Source organism: Macadamia integrifolia, chromosome 9 (assembly GCF_013358625.1).
Source record: "Macadamia integrifolia cultivar HAES 741 chromosome 9, SCU_Mint_v3, whole genome shotgun sequence".
In the NCBI taxonomy this organism is placed as follows: domain Eukaryota; kingdom Viridiplantae; phylum Streptophyta; class Magnoliopsida; order Proteales; family Proteaceae; genus Macadamia; species Macadamia integrifolia.
In genome coordinates, this window is record NC_056565.1 from 3,153,341 (window position 1) to 3,171,393 (window position 18,053).

General features: G+C 41.3%; 1 long non-coding RNA gene across 1 annotated transcript; it reads left to right on the plus strand.

The window, feature by feature from the left end:
• The first annotated feature begins 10,358 nt into the window (after positions 1-10,358).
• Positions 10,359-11,502, plus strand: LOC122087902. Its single transcript, XR_006142903.1, has 2 exons — positions 10,359-10,675; positions 10,775-11,502. It is a non-coding gene; the product is annotated as an uncharacterized LOC122087902 (long non-coding RNA).
• Positions 11,503-18,053: the final 6,551 nt, after the last annotated feature.

Below are 18,053 nucleotides of genomic sequence, written 5' to 3' on the forward strand. Positions count from 1 at the left end.
ATATTTGGTAAAATGCCTAAGTGATAGTTGTAGTCTATTTGGGAGAAATTTGCATGTATGAGTGCTTCACTATAGGGCATTGTTATAAGCCCAAATTTATTTTATTGGTGTTCAGTGGATGCTGGACACATGGGCTATGTGTTCCTTGGTAGGTACAACTACCTAAACGTATTTTCCGTGGGTGCGGCCTCTCAGATCATTCTGAGAAAACTAGGGTGAAGACCTAGCCATTGTATGTCATTGGTGGAAATTGGGAATGTGTTCCCTTGGTTGTGGGTGTAGTCATAATTAGTATTGAGTAAATACTGAGCCCGACAGTAGGCATTACTCCGTGCATGTAGGCAACTAGCCGAAGCACGTATTTCTTGTGTTGTGGATGTATATGTTTATATTTGTATTGTGGATTGGAGTGCTTGGCTGTAGAATGGGTGTGTACATCTGGTAGACCTGACCACTTGGTGGTGCAGTGTGGATGTGCATACGACTGTGTATGTATGTGACAGTGATTACCGTGTGAGGTTTATGAGACAGCTCTGAGCAGCAATACAGGTTATGTGAGTAAGTTTCATGCAACAGTAAGAATGGTCAGTAGTATACATAGCAGCTCTGGGCAGTATCAATAGACTGTGCTATTGAAGTGCAAATAGTGATTGCCACATCAGGGGTATAGTTGAAAAGTGAAAAAATATTTGGCACACTGATTCACCCCCCCTCTCAGTGTCAATCGGGACCTAACAAAGATGAAGTTCCCAACTAAGAACGGTGTCGGTGAATGTCGAGGCAACCAGGAGGCATCCCGGAGGTGCTATGCCACCACCTTATTATGGAAAAAAGAAAAGGTGGGCAAGGCGCTCCCGATAGAAGATATGCACGATGACACTAGCTATCAAAGGGGGGAACCGGCTGAGGAGTTAATACAAGTTGAAGCCGAAGAGGGGGATAACACTCGCCAACTCCAAGTGGGGGCTACAATGCCAAGGCAACAATGAGAAAAACTCATCTCATTCCTCCGAGACAATTCTGACGTCTTCACCTGGTCAGCCTTGGACATGCCTGGAATAGATCGAGAAGAGGACCTTCGCCCCCCGAAAGGCAGCGAAAGATAGATGAAGAGGTAGAAAAGTTTTTGAAGGCCGAGTTCATCCGTGAAATCCAATACCCGGAGTGGATATCCAATGTGGTATGGTCCCGAAGGTAAATGGGAAGTGGAGGATCTACATCGACTTCACCAATCTGAACAAGGCCAGCCCAAAGGACGGCTACCCCATGCCGAAGATAGTCCTCCTCATCGATGCCACAGTAGGACACGAGGCACTGAGCTTCATGGATGCATACTCAGGGTATAATCAGATCAAGACGTCTGAGGCCAATGTCCCGAAGACGTCCTTCGTGACTGAGGGGGGATTGTACTGCTATGAAGTCATGTCCTTCGAACAAAAAAATGTAGGGGCCACCTATCAAAGGTCGGTGAATAAAATCTTCAAGGGGATGATTGGAAAAACCATGGAGGTATACGTGGATGACATGCTTGTGAAAAACCTGAAGGTAGAACACCATATTCGAGACCTAGAAAATGTGTTCCAGGTGCTGAGGCGGTACGGCATGAAGCTGATCCTGAAAAAGTGTGCATTTGGAGTAGCATCAAGAAAGTTCTCGGCTTTATTGTCTCAGAGAGAGGAATTGAAGCCAATTTGGTGAAAATACAGGCCATCTGAGATATGAGGTCACCACAGAATGTGAAGCAAGTCCAGGAGCTAACAGGTAGAGTCGTTGCCCTAGGACAGTTCATTTCTCGGTCGGCTGACAAGTGCCTCCCTTTCTTCAAAGCCTTGAAGGGATCCAAAAAGTTCAAATGGACGAAAGAATGCGAATAGTCCTTCGAACAACTGAAGGAGTACTTGGCCGCACCCCCACTGCTGACAAAGCCAAATACGGGGGATGCCTTGCAGTTATACCTAGCTATATCAATAGTGGCAGTAAGTGCGGTACTGATAAAGGAAGAAGGAAAACAACAACGACCAATATATTAGGTCAGCCGAACGCTTTTGGACGTAGAAACGAGATACAGAAAATTGGAAAAGTAACATACACCCTGGTGATAGCGGTAAGAAAGCTAAGGCCCTATTTTCAGTCGCACATGGTGTGTGCTCACAGACCAACCACTGAAGAAGATACTACAAAAGCTGGATATGTCCAGCCGCCTAGTAAACTAAGCCATAGAATTGGGAGAATTCGACATCCAGTACAAGCCGAGAACCACAATAAAAGCACAGGCTCTAGCAGACTTCATAGCCGAGACAACACTCCCAGATGAACCCCAAGAGTCTGTCGAGGCTTAGGCGAAAAGGACTTGGGCATTGTACGTGGATGGTGCATCCAATAGCGTGGGAAGCGACACTGAGATCATACTTGTTACCCCCGAAGGATTTAAAATCGAGTATGCAATACGGTTCGACTTCGATGCCTCCAACAATAAAGCTGAGTACGAAGCCTTCATAGCTGGAATAAATCTAGTGCGGGCCTTGATGGTACAGGAGTTAGTAGTGCACAGTGACTCACAGCTCGTGGTGCGACAGGTGAATGGGGACTATGAAGCCAAGGAACAAAAGATGGCCGAATACTTGAAGACGGTGCGACAGAAAGTAACAGCCTTTAAGGAGTTCGAGGTAAGGCAAGTGCCGCGGGAGGAGAATGCCAGCGCAGACGCACTGTCACAATTGGCCACCTCCGACTTCACAGACCTTGGGCGATCGGTGTACTTTGAAGTATTATCCCATCCAAGCACCGAAGAACCCCGGGAGGTATTACCCGTAGGCGAATATGGCCCTAGCCGGATGGATGCCATAATCGAATACCTGAAGGAAGGAACACTCCCCGAGAATAGGGATGAGGCAAGGAAGGTACGAATGCAGTCAGTACACTTCCTTTTGAAGGACGAGACGCTGTACAAAATAGGGTTCACCACATCGTACCTTAAGTGCCTGAACCCTATCGATGGTGAGTACGCACTACGAGAAGTACATGATGGGATATGCGGCCAACACCTGGGAGCCCGAGCCTTGGCCCATAAAGTGCTACGGCAGGGCCTGTTCTGGCCGACAATGAGGAAGGACGTGGAATCGTTCATCAGGAAGTGCGTTAAGTGCCAAATGTTCACCCCCGTCCCCAGGCAGCACTCTACCGAGCTCTCATCCCTATCAAGCCCAATACCATTCGTCATGTGGGGAATGGACATCCTGGGCCCGTTCCCCCTGGCCACGAGACAAAGAAAGTTTGTAGTGGTGGCGATAAACTACTTCACGAAATGGGCAGAGGCCGAAGCACTGGCGACGATATCCAAAAAGAATGTAAGGGACTTCTTCCAGAGGGCGGTAGTCTATCGATTCCGAATCCCTCGGGTGGTGGTAACGGACAATGGAACTCAGTTCGCCAACCCGACTTTTGGCTTGTTTTGTGATGCCCTCGGCATTGACCACAGGAAAACATCTGTCGGTTATCCATTGACCAACGGACTGATAGAGGTAACCAACCGTACCTTGCTCCAAGGAATAAAGAAGAGACTAGATGATGCTAAAGGGTTATGGGCAGAAGATTCGTACAACATCCTCTGGGCTTACCGCACGACTGAGAGGTCAGCCATCGGAGAAACACCCTTCATTTTAACTTACGGCACCGAAGTTGTACTCCCGATGGAGGTAGGAGCCGTAACCCATCGGATTCAGTACTATAATGAAGAAGAAAACGATAAAAGACTCTGAGCTAATTTAAACCTCTTGACTGAAGTCAAAGACACCTCGCAAGAAAGGATCAAGGCATCAAGGAAAATTTTCTGAAGGCCAAAGTCCGAAGATTACCGCTGCCATAAACACGTAAATGCTTGTTATCATTGCCTTGGTCCCTTGGCTTTGGGCCTTGGTCGCGTCTCCTGGCAGGCTCCCCTTCTGGACAAACTCAGGGGCAACCCACCCGATGGTCAGTGTCTCGCCCTCCTTAATGGACCACCGTGGGAAGAACCCAACTTCGGCTCGAAAATGACTACCCCTCGGACTTCAGAAGTCGACACCAGGGGAAGAGGCCCTCGAAGGAGATGCGCTGCAGTATGGGGCCTCAAGAGCCTGAACTACCTCGGCGGTAGGGCCTTCAGATCTAGGCTTCTTCCTTGGGAGGGCCTGGGAAGTCGAAGCCCCTCTTTTCTTGCCTTTCAGCTACTTCTGTTGGGCGTCTCAGATCCTGGCCTCCTTCAGTTGGGCTTGCCTCTCGGCTGCGGATGCTTTTGCTTATACTCTCAAAATTTACATTGTAGAAAAGAGGATAAAGATCAGTGTGAGAATGCTAAATCCGAAACAAAAGCAGTTGCAAACCTAGGACTCACCCGGGCTGGAGGCTACTAGACTTGACAGGCCGACGGAGGGTCTTATCCTTAGCCATCGACAGTGACTCTGCATCTGTCCCGAAGAGGGTAGGTGCAGAGTTCACGTCCTTTAGGTCTGGGATGTCCCAAGTATTACCGAAGGGGAACCCTTCAGACACCCTCACAAAAAAGAACTTCAACTTCCAACCGTGTATCAAGGTTAGGTATCGATTCAGAAATTGGAGGTCTTTCCTAGGGCATAAGTAGTACCAGGCCGAGTCCCCCTTGCTGGAATCGAGAGACAAACAGTTGAGGAAGAGTAGAAGGGAGAGAGGTCTCCCCATCCGAGAGAAGAAGACAATGAAACTCAAGACTTGCCGCCACCCGTTCAGGATCAGCTGGGCTGGAGAGATGCAATAGTGCCAGAACACCTAGCTGAAGAAAGGGTGAAGGGGGAGCCGAAGCCTGGCCTTGAAGGCTTTTCGATAGAAGCAAAGCTCCTCAGGATTTTGGTAGCTTGCTCTATCTTTGGGCCTCGGTACGCAAAGGACGAACTGGTCTGGTATGCCACATGACACGCGAAGCTCCATCAACTCTTCGGTCATGGTCGAAACTATATTCCTAGCTTCGACCTCCAAGGACTCGTTTTCCTGGGCCCTCGAGTCGAGAAGCCCATCCCTAATACCTTCACCGCTCATGTCATTGGAAGTAGAGGATGAGGAGACATCCGAAGATGTGGATGTGCAGGACGAATCCGAGGACATCCCTTGGACCCGATCGGGACTACGAGCCTAGAGACCGCACCCTCGGATGACGAGGGGCCACTACCTAAAGAGCTGGACATGACTTACTTCTGAATGACTGGCGGAACCGAAAGTCAGAGGAAGTTAAGGACGAAGGACGAATGGTCAGAGAAATGAGTAGAAGATGACAAAATGAGAGTGTGACACTATTTGTAGGCAACAGTGCATCGATACGACTCCCCAGCATCATTAAATGTAGTACACGTCATCTACGCGTGATTCCCAAAGTACCCTCTAGCAAAGCACATGAGCGTATCACCAGGCCTGGACTAGCACTGACCTAACCGAAGGTTACAATCTCGGTTGGGATCTCGTGCCAAGGCCGAGTGAACCTGATCGAAGGTCACAACCACGGTAGGGTGCTCAGGCGAAGGCCGAGTAGACTTGATCAAAGGTCACAATCTCAGTTTTAGAGCTCAGGCAAAGGCCGAGTGGACCTGACCGAAGGTCACTACCTCGGTAGGGGGCTCATGCCAAGGCCGAGTGGACCTGACCGAAGGTCACTACCAGGGTAGGGGGCTTAGGCAAAGACCGAGTGGACCTGACTGAAGGTCACAACCTCAGTACGGAGCTCAGGAAAAGGCCGAGTGGACCTGACCGAAGGTCACAACCTCGGTAGGGAGCTCAGGCAAAGGCCGAGTGGACCTGACCGAAGGTCACTACCTGGGTAGGGGGCTCATGCCAAGGTTGAGTGGACCTGATCGAAGGTCACAACCTTGGTAGGAAGCTCAGGTGAAAGCCGAGTGGACCTAACCGAAGGTCACTACCATGGTAGGGGACTCAAGCAAAGGCTGAGCGGACTTAATCAAAGGTCACAACCTTGATACAGAGCTTAGGAAAAGGCCGAGTGGACCTGACTGAAGGTCACTACCTCGGTACGGAGCTCAGGTAAAGGCCAAGTGGACCTTACCGAAGGTCACAACCTCGGCAGGGGGCTCAGGGGAAGGTCGAGTGGACCTGTTCGAAGGTCACAACCTCAGTACGGAGCTCAGGCAAAGGCCGAGTGGACCTGATCGAAGGTCACTACCTCGTGGGGGGCTCATGCCAAGGCCAAGTGAACCTAACCGAAGGTCACAATCTTGGTTAGGAGCTTGTGCCAAAGCTGAGTGAACCTGACCAAAGGTTGGAACCTCGTTGGTGTCTCAGGCTAGAACCGAACATAACCAATCGAAGGCCATGTTTTTGAGACGAACGTCGAAACCGAAGATCGAAGGGGAACTTAAGATAAATTAGATGGTTACTCCCACTGAATGAGCCTCCTAGTGGAAGTAAGGGGGCTGCTAATACGGTAGAATTTGTCACCGAATAAAGCGAGGACACCTGACAACCGAGGGAGGGATGCATGTTGCCCATCCAATGGCCGCAAGGCTCCAAACCCCGTGAAGGGAAGGTTCTCGAAGGGGCAAGGCTCCAAACCACGTGAGGGAAAGATTCCCGAAGGGGGTTTCCGAAACCCTAGGCCCAGCAACCCTATAAGTGGAAACTGAAAAGGGACCCAGGGGAGGTACGCCGACACCCACCATTACTCCTGTGAGTACACTGTTCTGCCGGTCACTAACTTAGGCATCAGAGAACTAATCCTAGAGATACTTCCGGGCCTCTGCCTTCTATGCTTGTGCAGGATTAGCTCATAGGGGATTTCGGCAATAACTCCATCCATGATATATATATATATATATTTGGGTTTGTCTAGTTGTAACCTAAGTAGGTTACAAAAGGCTTGTAACCCACTTCTAGTTACCCAAAAGTCCTACAATGTGAAAGAAATGATTGGTTCAAAGGTATTCAAAAAGTAATTTCATGTGTTTATATTCCCAATAAAAACTTAAAAGTTGTTGCACCACTTTTTATGACAAAGTGTTTAAAAAAGGATAGAAATGGAATTTTATCCTCAAACAGACCCATCACTACCTTTGAAATCTAAAATCTCAATTCCTCGTCTCTCTAAAGTCCAACATGGGATTGAAAAAAAAAAGTATACTAACCGTTGGGTGATTGGGTCTATTGCTTTGAGTTAGGTTGTCCATTTTCAGTCTGAGTGGGTTGGACTAATCAAGAGAAACGTGAAACAAACCTTTATCAATTTGAGTTTTTATCAAATCGGTAAAAAATCGAATTGGACCAAATCAAGCAAATCGAAACCGTAAAAAACCTTATAAATCTTTAAAATATTACTAAAAGAGAACACAATACCTACAAGAGGCTATTAAGCCAACTCAATAAAAATCAAATCGGTCTGAATTGAAATTGAACTTTGATTTCAGTTTGGTCTAATACTAGATAAAATCTAGATCAAAGTGACCAAAATCGGAAATGGATCGAATCAATCACAAAAACCTTATAATCAACCATTCTGAAACAGCCTGGATAGGTATTACTATGGTTGATTTGGATCGAAATTGGTTTATTCAACCAATGATTTTAAACTCGAAATTGAGTAACAAAACAATCCCTCTAGTGATTCCAATTCTAAATTGACCATTTTAGAACTGCCGAAGTTGGATAGTTCACGACCAATTCTAATCCAAATCGGCTAATACCAGAATTTTAACTCAAAATCAAAGAGTAAATTGATCCCTAATGATTCCAGTTTAGATCATATTCGAATCATTCACAAAAATGCTAGAATTGACATTAAATTTTAAAAACCAACAACCCAATCCCAAAAATCCTAGATATGTCATTCTATAATAATCGGAATTAGGGTTGATCCGAACTAGCCAAATCAACTAGGGATTTTAAACTTGGAATTGAAGATCGAACTAATCATGGTTTCAAGTATCGGTCTGGGATCGGTTATATTGACTGAGACCGATCCTTGATCCGGATTGTTTCAGGGGTAAAATAGGTAAAAAGTAATACCTTTTATAAAAATCAGGGGTAAAATAGACTGACACCCACCGATCCCATCCGATCCGGATTGGTATCGAATCGGCATCGACAGAGACCGATAATGATACCATCCCCTACATCCTTGGAGCTGATTCCTATAAATTATCCAAATCGAATCAAAATCAAACCGAAAAAAACCCTAGAATCCCTCAAATCTTAAGACACACAATCTAGTCCTATAAACCTTATAATCGATTCTAAACACAGAATCAGAGATTAAATCAATAGTTGCCAATATCAATCCAAATCCAAATCAAATTGGAATTGACTAGAATCAATCCCAAAACCCGTAGAATCAACCTATAAAATATTTTATAATTACAAAATCTCATATGTCATCATTATAGTAGTACCAAGCCTACAATGTTGCTTTACCAAAAAAAAAAAAAGCCTACAATATTGCTATTTGTCATCTTCTTGGATTTTTCTTTTATTGAAAACACGCATGTTTAATACAATTGATTTCTATGAAGAGAGAGAGAGAGAGAGAGAGAGAGAGAGACATGATTAGAACTATCTTACCGACCTCATCTCTAATGCACAACAATAGAAATTATTACAATATAATTGATACATGAATTTCTGGAAAGAAGTTTTATTTTCTAAACTTCAAAAAACAAAAATGAAGTCCACCAGAAGTTTTAAACCCTAAAACCCAGAAAAGCATTGGACACTTCGAGAAGAAAGAGAATCTTTATCTGATTCACTAGAGATTATCTCGCCTAACTTTATACCATAAAAACCAGCCAAGGTAACAGAAAGACTCGCGAGGAAGAAGACGATCAATTAGAGCGATGGATTGTTCAGGTTGTTTGGGAAGAGTGTATTCATTCTCAAAATTACCCCTCGTTTTACCGTTTAAATCAAAGTAACAATCCAAAAAGTTGAGGTTGAATTTACTTTTTTAACCTTAAAAGCAATCACAAAATGACAAAATAATGGGGACACAGTAATTTAGGTTACAAGGGTTTTGTAACCGGGTCGGTTACATTTAGACATACCCTATATATATACATATATATATATATATATACCGTAATGATGCTAATTGGGCGATCAATAGGCTAATCAAGATAAATGAGTCATAAATGGATTGATCAAAATATAAAGAGTCTATTAAGGCTATAAATGGTCAGCACCCATCATACTACTACCAAAGGCTGATTACAACCCAATTTTAATCGGTTTAGGTTCAACATCGGACTGTTTATTAATCAATTAGTGAGCCTAGTAGTGCAAGCCAACTTCTGGCATATCTGTGTCTAGCATGTGCCGTGCAAATGCCCTTTACGGAGCTATTTCTCCCTCTTATGATGGAAATATTTGTATCTGATTATGATTGTTTCTACAGCAAGTTCACTAGGGAGTCTTTTAGCTTTGACCATACCCTAGCCTGAAATACTATTGTTTTTGACAAGTCAAACAATTTAGTTATATTCCATTCTTTGGTTCTCAATATTTCGTACTTAAGCCTTGTCTATTTCATATTATTATCTGAATGAAATTTTAGTCAAAAAAAAAAATATATATATATATATATATATATCCCAGCCACTTGAAGATCAGTATCCTCTATGTTGCTCGCAGGAGAACCTGCTACTTACCATGAAAACATATCCTCCACCAAGGTAAATGACTATGCTTACATAGTTTCCAGAACTGGACCAGCCCAAAAGGTTGGAATGAGTTAAGAGTAGAACCGACTCCTTTTAGGTCCAGGCTAAAGCCCCAAACTGCCCCAAAACAAGATAAAACATGGACAAACCAACCCAAAACTGGTCTCTCAATTATCAGAATCCAGAACTCAAAAAGGCTACATATAATTATCCTTTATATGGTAAGTGTGCCTTCACCATCCACTTATGTAAGGCAGAGGCTACATTGATGACTGATCTATTCAATTCTTGTCGGTGGAAAGGTAAGTCACCTGCTGGATCTAGATTAGCTATTTAAGACAATTTAAGAGATTCACTTTACTATGATTTTTTCATTGAACATGTTTACTAAGATTTCCCTTGGACTAAAAGGAAGTTTAGGAGTTTTTTTTTTTTTTGAAGTAGCAGATGACCTTTCCGTGGGTTGTTGGATTAAGATGAATTGGGGATTATGTGGTTAAACCGACAGTTTTAGATTCAATTCTTCATCTATCCATCTATGATTTAAATGAAGATTGTAACAGTGGACAAGATGCGAATAAATTGACCTAGACACTTTGATTAAAAAAAAAAAAAAAAAAAGATCCACGTGTCAATCTCTGCATATATGGTGGCAGTTGTACAAATACGCTTGGAAGTAATGAATGCCCTTGTCCAAGTCTCCAAGGCGGTATCATGAGGTAGGCGGTGGGTGGAAGACTTGCAGGTATGCCTTCCACTTGGCACAACTGCGTTCATGGTCTTGAGAACCTTTGGCATTTCCAGGTTTAATTAGCAAGCTTTTCTTTCATTCTTGAGTTTTGAATATCTCAAGCAGACCGGTGGAAATAGAAACCCTAAGGCTCCTTATCTATACTTTAGAACCCTGAAATTAAAGAAATGACACAGAAGGCTAATCTCTTCAAAAGGGCAGAAGAAGAACAAGAAGTCCATACCTCCCAACCGCCATGGCAAACCCCCTCATTCTCGCAAAGGTTTATATACGTTCATGACCTATCTGACAAAACCTATTTCTCTCTCTCTCTCTCTCTCTCTCTCTCTCTCTCTCTTCTTATATGGATTTTGATTTTCAGGCAAGAGATTCATGAAGCCATCGAAAATCACTGGGGCATGGATGCTGACCGTGTAAGTTCTTAATGAGTTATCTTTGAGAATTTCTCCTGTAATTAATTTGAAGTTCTTAAGTTGGGAGTTTGATATGAATTGTGTCACAAGAGGATGCTGAAAGAGGGTTTAGATATAAACTAGTAAGTCTGTCTCTCAAAAGGATATAAACAAAAGTGAAACTATCCTTGGAAACTCTACTCCTGGTTAATGGAGATTCTGCAAACTAATTCCCAATCCAACATGGGGGGTGAGAGTTTATGTTGATACCAACCAGACATAGATCAAAGTGGTGAATGGATTTTGGAACTGGTTGGTGGTCCTCCTTTTGTCCCATGTAGTTTGTTTTTCTTTCCAAATTAATATTTTCTTTTTGATGACTTGAGGAGCTGACCAAGTTCATAAACTACTGTAATGAAGTGAAAGCTGCAACTGCTGCTAACAAAGAAGGTGGGCAGCTTGGCATTGTAAAAACAACACCAGAGTCCAAATGTGATGTAAATAAATAGCAAATGCTTAGATGAGGTATTATTGTCCATATAGAGTTGTATACTAGTTTCCATGTCTTGAGTTGGAAGTTTTTGTGTCTTTAACACCTGCAAGTAAAGTTGAGTGTCTGTGTTTTTAAAACAAAAATGGAATTTCATGACTTACCTTTGGGTTGGAGCAAATAGAATAGATATTCTGATCATTGTTTTATGACTTCAGGCAGAAGAATGACTTTTTATATGAGTTTGTGGAGTGGGTTGGGCACTATTGTTAATGCTGATCCTATAATGATTCAACAGAAGAATGACTTTTTATATGAGTCTGTGGTGTTTGTTTATTCTTGGAAAAAAAAAGTGCAAATTGATATTTGTATCAGTGTTTATATTAGAAGATCCAGGTGAGTGCGTCTTGCATTAGAATGCTTTGTCATGGAGAACAGTTTATAGAGCAGTTGATCATTTCAAGGGGTTTAATGGCATTTTTTTTAAATCCAGTGTGGGTAATCAGCCTTTCGATCTGTGAGCTTGTGGTGGAAAGTCACTCCGACTACAAGAAAAATGGGTTTTTGGGATGGAAATTTTTTGTCTCAAATATTAAAATATTGTCGCTAATACCCTTTAGGGACAGTAAAAATTTCCGTCACACAACTGTCGTTACAACTGCCATTGCATAATTTTAGAGACGGATAAATTTAATTTTTCCGTCTCTAAGGGGTCAATTGCAACATTTTTTGCGATGGAAATTTCCGTCGCAAAAAACAAAATAAGAGACAGAATTTTCTGTCACAAATAGGATGTTTCCATGGCCATGTAATGACAATTTATTCCATCACAAAAGAGCCTATACTATTTGAGACAGATTTTTACTGTCGTAAACTATTGTCAATTGGGACGGAAGATTCTGTCTTAAAAACGGTTGTTCTTTCGGGACAATAAAAATCTGTCGCTAAAAATCTAAAAGTAAATAAAAAATATATGTTTGTTTTTTGTCTACATATATTACCCTGTTGTTACACATTAGTAGATCCAAGTAGACATTTAATATTTACATCATCCAAAATTAATAACTTGAGATAAATCTATACAAATTTAAATTTTACATCGTCATCAAACAAAATGATGGATAAAACTATTTTTTCCCCAAATATTTTAATCGTTAACATTCAATAATATATTGTAGCAACTTCAACCTATGAATGTGATTCCATCAAAGAAACCCTTAGATTATTGTACATAGACAATTTGAACCATTTAGAGTATTAGTGAAATAAGGTAACACTAACATTGATTTGTCTTCAAAACTAGAACAGTGAATGAAGGGACAATCATAATACAAAAACAAATCCTCCAAAAACCTACCTTCACCCACTCTGATTTGAGCAAGGACTAATGCACAAGGCAACATAAATAGCGAAAGAAAACTAAACAAAGGCACATCAGTCTCCCCCTGCTAAATGCCAATTGAAACTCTTGAAGAAACTATCCAGTGAACTGGTATGCAAACCTTGTCTAGTTATCCATCTAATGCAGAAAACCCCTCCTTAAATCCTTAAAGATATACAAATAAATAAATAAATAATAAAAAAATATTTCCAATATACATAGCTATATGCCTTTAGTGAGCCAAAGTCCATCCCTAGTAGTAGCTATATGCTTCTGAATAAGCCAAAGCCCATCACTAGTAGCCACCCTCCCCCTCCCTCTCCCTATCCCCTCCCCCACCCTTCTCTCATTTTTCAAATTTTACCACATTAGATGAAAGCACAAAGCAACAAGTAACAAGTTTCTTGTAATCATTGATTTAAGAAACATATTGCTAGAATGAGAAAAGGGTTTCCTCTTAAACACAAAAAATTGGGTGGATATTCAAGCTAAAAATTAACAAGAAACTACAAATAGAAAGAAAAAACACAACTAGGAGACATAATGTGGCACCTGAAAACACAACATCAGCAGAGATAGCACAGCCAAACTGAGATCATCCATCTAGTGAGTAATTCATTTTAATTTTTTGATTTTCACAAATTGCAATGGAACTGATACATCCAATAATCTGCAAATATAGATGCATGGCATAAAGGGTCCCCAACAAATTTTATATCCACGTACCTACACTAGGTTTCAAAGCTTCTACAACAGCAACTGGTGGTTCTATATAATCATCTCTTTTAGGAAAATTTATCGTATGAACCACATTTCTACTTGCTTTATCACTTGTAGTATATCTTCCATTTCTCTAGATCTTCACTTTATCGAGTCAAATCAATACTCAATTAATAGAACCTGCAAACACATGTTGATGAAGGCAGTGTACAAGCTAGCATTTCCAACTAGTCTTGCATCACATTAAAAAGAATTAGTCGATAATTCCCCATCTGAAGAGAAATTTAGATTTTCTAACCAAATAAGGGTGATGCAGAACTGAAGATTTAACAGCATAGGAAGTCCAAGAAGAAACAACCCTAATGTGGCCCAGCCCTAATCTAAGCAGGCTTAACGTGGCTTGGGTCCACTTTGTTTTAGTTTAAGTTGCTCTCATTTGATTTTAAGTGTTTAAAAAGTTCTGGTTGAACCGGTGGTTCACGGGTTCAACTTAAGTTGTTATCTTATTTTTTAAAGATTTTTAGAAGTATGGAATGGCTTATAATTAAGGGGGAACAGCTAGGGAGTATCCAAGTCTACTTAAAACTGTCTTTTGTGGTTGTTATAAATAAATACAGGGCAGCAAATACAGCCCACAATTTTACTCTACAGAAATTTGTTTCTTGGTTGTGATGAAACAGTGACCTTCCTTATGGTGAACCAATCAAACTTTGCAATGGGAAGCCCAGATTGCAGTTCTTTTATTCACTTGTACTCCTCTTATCAATTCTATTAAACTTACAGTAGTATTGCTACACAATCATAGCTTGCAGCAGAACAAGCAGTACCCACAGTATAACTTTCCTACTCTTTGTGAAATTTCTGATAATAGGTCATATACAGGTCTGATCCACTTTCTGATTCCATACATCTTCAGTCAGTGCTCTTAACTCTCTCCAACAATCAAGTTTTGATTTTTCTGGTTGAATGCCATATTCCTATTCCAAGTTGGATTCAATACTTGCTATTTTGGGAGGTTGTTTAATAACTGATATTTGTTGATCTGTTGGGTCTCATATCTACTATTAGGTGTATTGAATCTGAAACCTGATGTCAAAAAGATCAGTTACTAGTCAAACTTGAGGTCTCATACTCCAATCATTCCAGCAAATCCAAGTATCCAACCCATGAATCAGGTTGAAATTCTCAGCAGTCATATATTCTAGGCCATTAGAGGAGAACTCAACCTGAATTATCTGGCCATCTAAATTATTGATTTTGTTTTATGCAATTTCTCTTTAATCTGGATATTTGGCCTTGTTGGTATTGGTTAATAAATATCAGGACCACATTTAGGGGGGGGGGCATTTTTATAAAGGACACAAACCAAAACGAGCAGTTCCAACATTTTCACATTATTACTTGCTTTATCGCATGTACTATATCTTCTAATTCCCTAGACTTTCACTTTAGAGAGATTAATACTCAAATAACAGAACCTCAAAACGACATGTTGGAGGAAATGCACAAGCTACCATCTTCCAACTACTCTTGCATCACATGACAAGAATTAGGAGATAATTCCCCATCTAAAGGGGATTCCAGATTTCTACCCAAAAGAGGGGGGCATTTAGATTAAGAACAGAATCCAAAACCAAAAGTTTCAACATTTGCACAGGACAAAGTATAAAAAGGGACAACAACCTCTGCACCAAACCAACAACCGGTTCCCTTGGCAGCTAAATTTGTTAGAATTGCCTGAATGTGAAGTTGTGCAGACATTCAAATACTTAAACAAAAAAGAATGTGAAAAATGGAAAGACAATTGATATTCAAAAGAGTATGTCACAAAGTTATTTTATTAAATGAACACCATGAATCTAGTTGTGGGAATTCTCAGTCGCAAGAAAATAAACAATCCAAACTCTCGCCTTAAATAAAGGAATAAGCAAAGAGTTATCAATGTAACACTTACCGAACGTAGAGGGAGACCCATAGGACTCAGGACACAATTTGTTCTTGGTGAAATCCATTCCCGCGGATGATGATATCTACACGTGGAACCAAATTTACATTCCCCTGTTCTCACGTAGTACTGGCATTCAAGTTGACCAGGTCTTTCAGGATTTGAGTGTTCCTTCTGAGTGCTACTAGTAGGTCCAGCAGAGGAAGGTAGCATCTAGTAAGGTCTTGGATACACAGGTTCTGAGGGAGATAGCTGTGACACTCCATAAATTGAACCTGCTCCAACAGTGTGTTTAGCGGTAGGAGATGCTACTGGACTAACAGGTCCCTGCTTTAGATGGACTAACACCACAATAAGAAACTAAATGTCTGTTGAATACCAGAAGAAAGGAAAATGTTTTTATTCATGCACAGGATAAGGACCCCAGGTCGGAACTGGTACCAACCCTAGAGGAAGCACCACAGGACCATATGCCCCTTGCACATATGAAACAGGTAATAATGGAGGCCTCGCAACTTACCAGTTGACTACCCCAAACTGCTGCTGAGTAGGAACTAAAGGAGACTGCACCATCGGATAAAATGGGTTCCCTCACCTTTAACCTGCGATTTTTCTCCCTGGAACCTTCTCTCTCTCTCTCTCTCTCTCTCTCTCTCTCAGCTATCTTTCATCTCTTTGAAACCCCTTATCCTGTGATCTCCTTCTCTCTAAATCCCCTTCTCCTAATCTCTCTCTCTCTCTCTCTCTCTCTCTCTCTCTCTCTCTCTCTCTCTCTCTGAAACCTTCTCCTACGTAGATTCTTCTTCTCCTTCTCGATTCTTGTCTCCTTCCCCTCTTGAATCAGTGAATGCGAAGGTAATGGAGGTCCTAAATCTCAGCAACATGGGAGTTCGGAGAGATGAGGGTTTGTAGAGAAGAGAGAAAGCATTGATACCAAAATGGGATTTTGGAGAGATTTGAGCGCGCAGCAAGTGGGAAGGGAATTAGGGCTCGGATTTAGGAGGAATAATTTCTTTACTTGAAGTAATCATCTAGATTTCGTTTTGTTCTGAGATTTGAGCACGCAGATTTGAAAATTTCTTTAATTTAGAGACAAATAGTTATCATCTCCAATTTACAATGGAAAATTTCCGTCTCCAATGATAAATATATTTTTTGAATTTAACGCATTTTATTTTGTATTATACTATTAGATATATAGCAACGGAACTATTTCTCTCCCAAATGATTTATTTAGTGACGAAAAAAATCCATCGTAATAGATATAAATACAATTAAAATTCATCGTAGGAGATACAAGATTTAATTATAATAGTGACGAAAAAATTCCGTCTCAAATATTGGGACTGTAATATTTCTGTCCCATATATTGCGACAGAACTATATCTGTCTCGAATGGTTTATTTAAGGGACAGAAAGCAATCTGTTGTAATAGATGTAAAATTCAATCATGATTGCGATGGAAAATTTTCGCCTCAAATATTTGGATGGTAATATTTCTGTCCCATATATTGCGACAGAACTTTTTTCGTATCGAATGGTTTATTTAGGGACAAAAAGTAATCTGTTGTAATAGATGTAAAATTCAATCATAATAGCGACGGAAAAATTCCGTCTCAAATATTGGGACGGTAATATTTCTGTCCCATATATTGGGACAGAATTGTATCCATCTCGAATGGTTTATTTAGGGACAGAAAGTAATCCGTCATAATAGATGTAAAATTCAATCCCAATAGCGACAGAAAATTCCGTTTCAAAGGTTGTGACGGTAAGATATCTGTACCAACTACTAAATATGTAGCGACAGAATTATATTCGTCCCAAATAATTTGTTAAGGGGACATAAATTATGTCCGTCACTAAAAAAGTGTCGCAAATGCCCTCTTTTCCCTTTTCTACAGTATATCCAGAGTGGTGATCAGCCTATTCTGTGAGCTTGAAGTGGAAAGCTCACTCTCTTTTTTTATCAGTATATCCAGAGACCAGAGTGGTAATCAGCCTGTTCTGGGAGCTTGTGGTGGAAAGCCCACTCCTTTATCACCTAATATAAAGTAGTATTTCTGGGTAGAAAGGTTAAAATTGAAATTAACAAAGTAAATAACTGTTGCACTTAAAAAGCTTACTCAGGTGGTGTTGGCTTGTTACCACATTGTTAAGTACTTATCTAGACTATATATGGTTCGGAATCAAGATGCGGCCCATCTATTTGCCAGGTAATAATCTACGTTATCAATTGGTAGCCCCTCTGAATTTGAACTTGTTATGGTTCAAAACCTTAAACTTGTTGGCCCTTTGATATCACTACTTGTTGGCTTTGGGTGGGTCTTTATTTTTTAGCCCAAGTTGCATCAAGCTCAACTACGGGTGAAAGTTTTGCCCGGCTAGTGAGAGGGCCTGGGCCGGCTTTCATCCCACGGGCTGGGTCAGGTTTGAAATTTTTAGGGCTGAGGCCTCAGGCTATCCCAGGCTCAGCTCGGTCTTGTATTTATAAATACACAATTATCAATAATTATATCATGCAAAAAAATAAAAAAGAAACAAAGAAAACCAAAGATATAGCTCGGCCTTGAATAGCCCTGAAATGACAAAAAATACGGGCTGCCAAGATCAATCAAGGCCAACCTTGCAAAGCTTAATTCAGTTAGGTCAATCAGGTCGGGTTGGTTGGATTGGTTTGAGCCCAGGAGAGCTCAGGGATGCCAAGGTCAA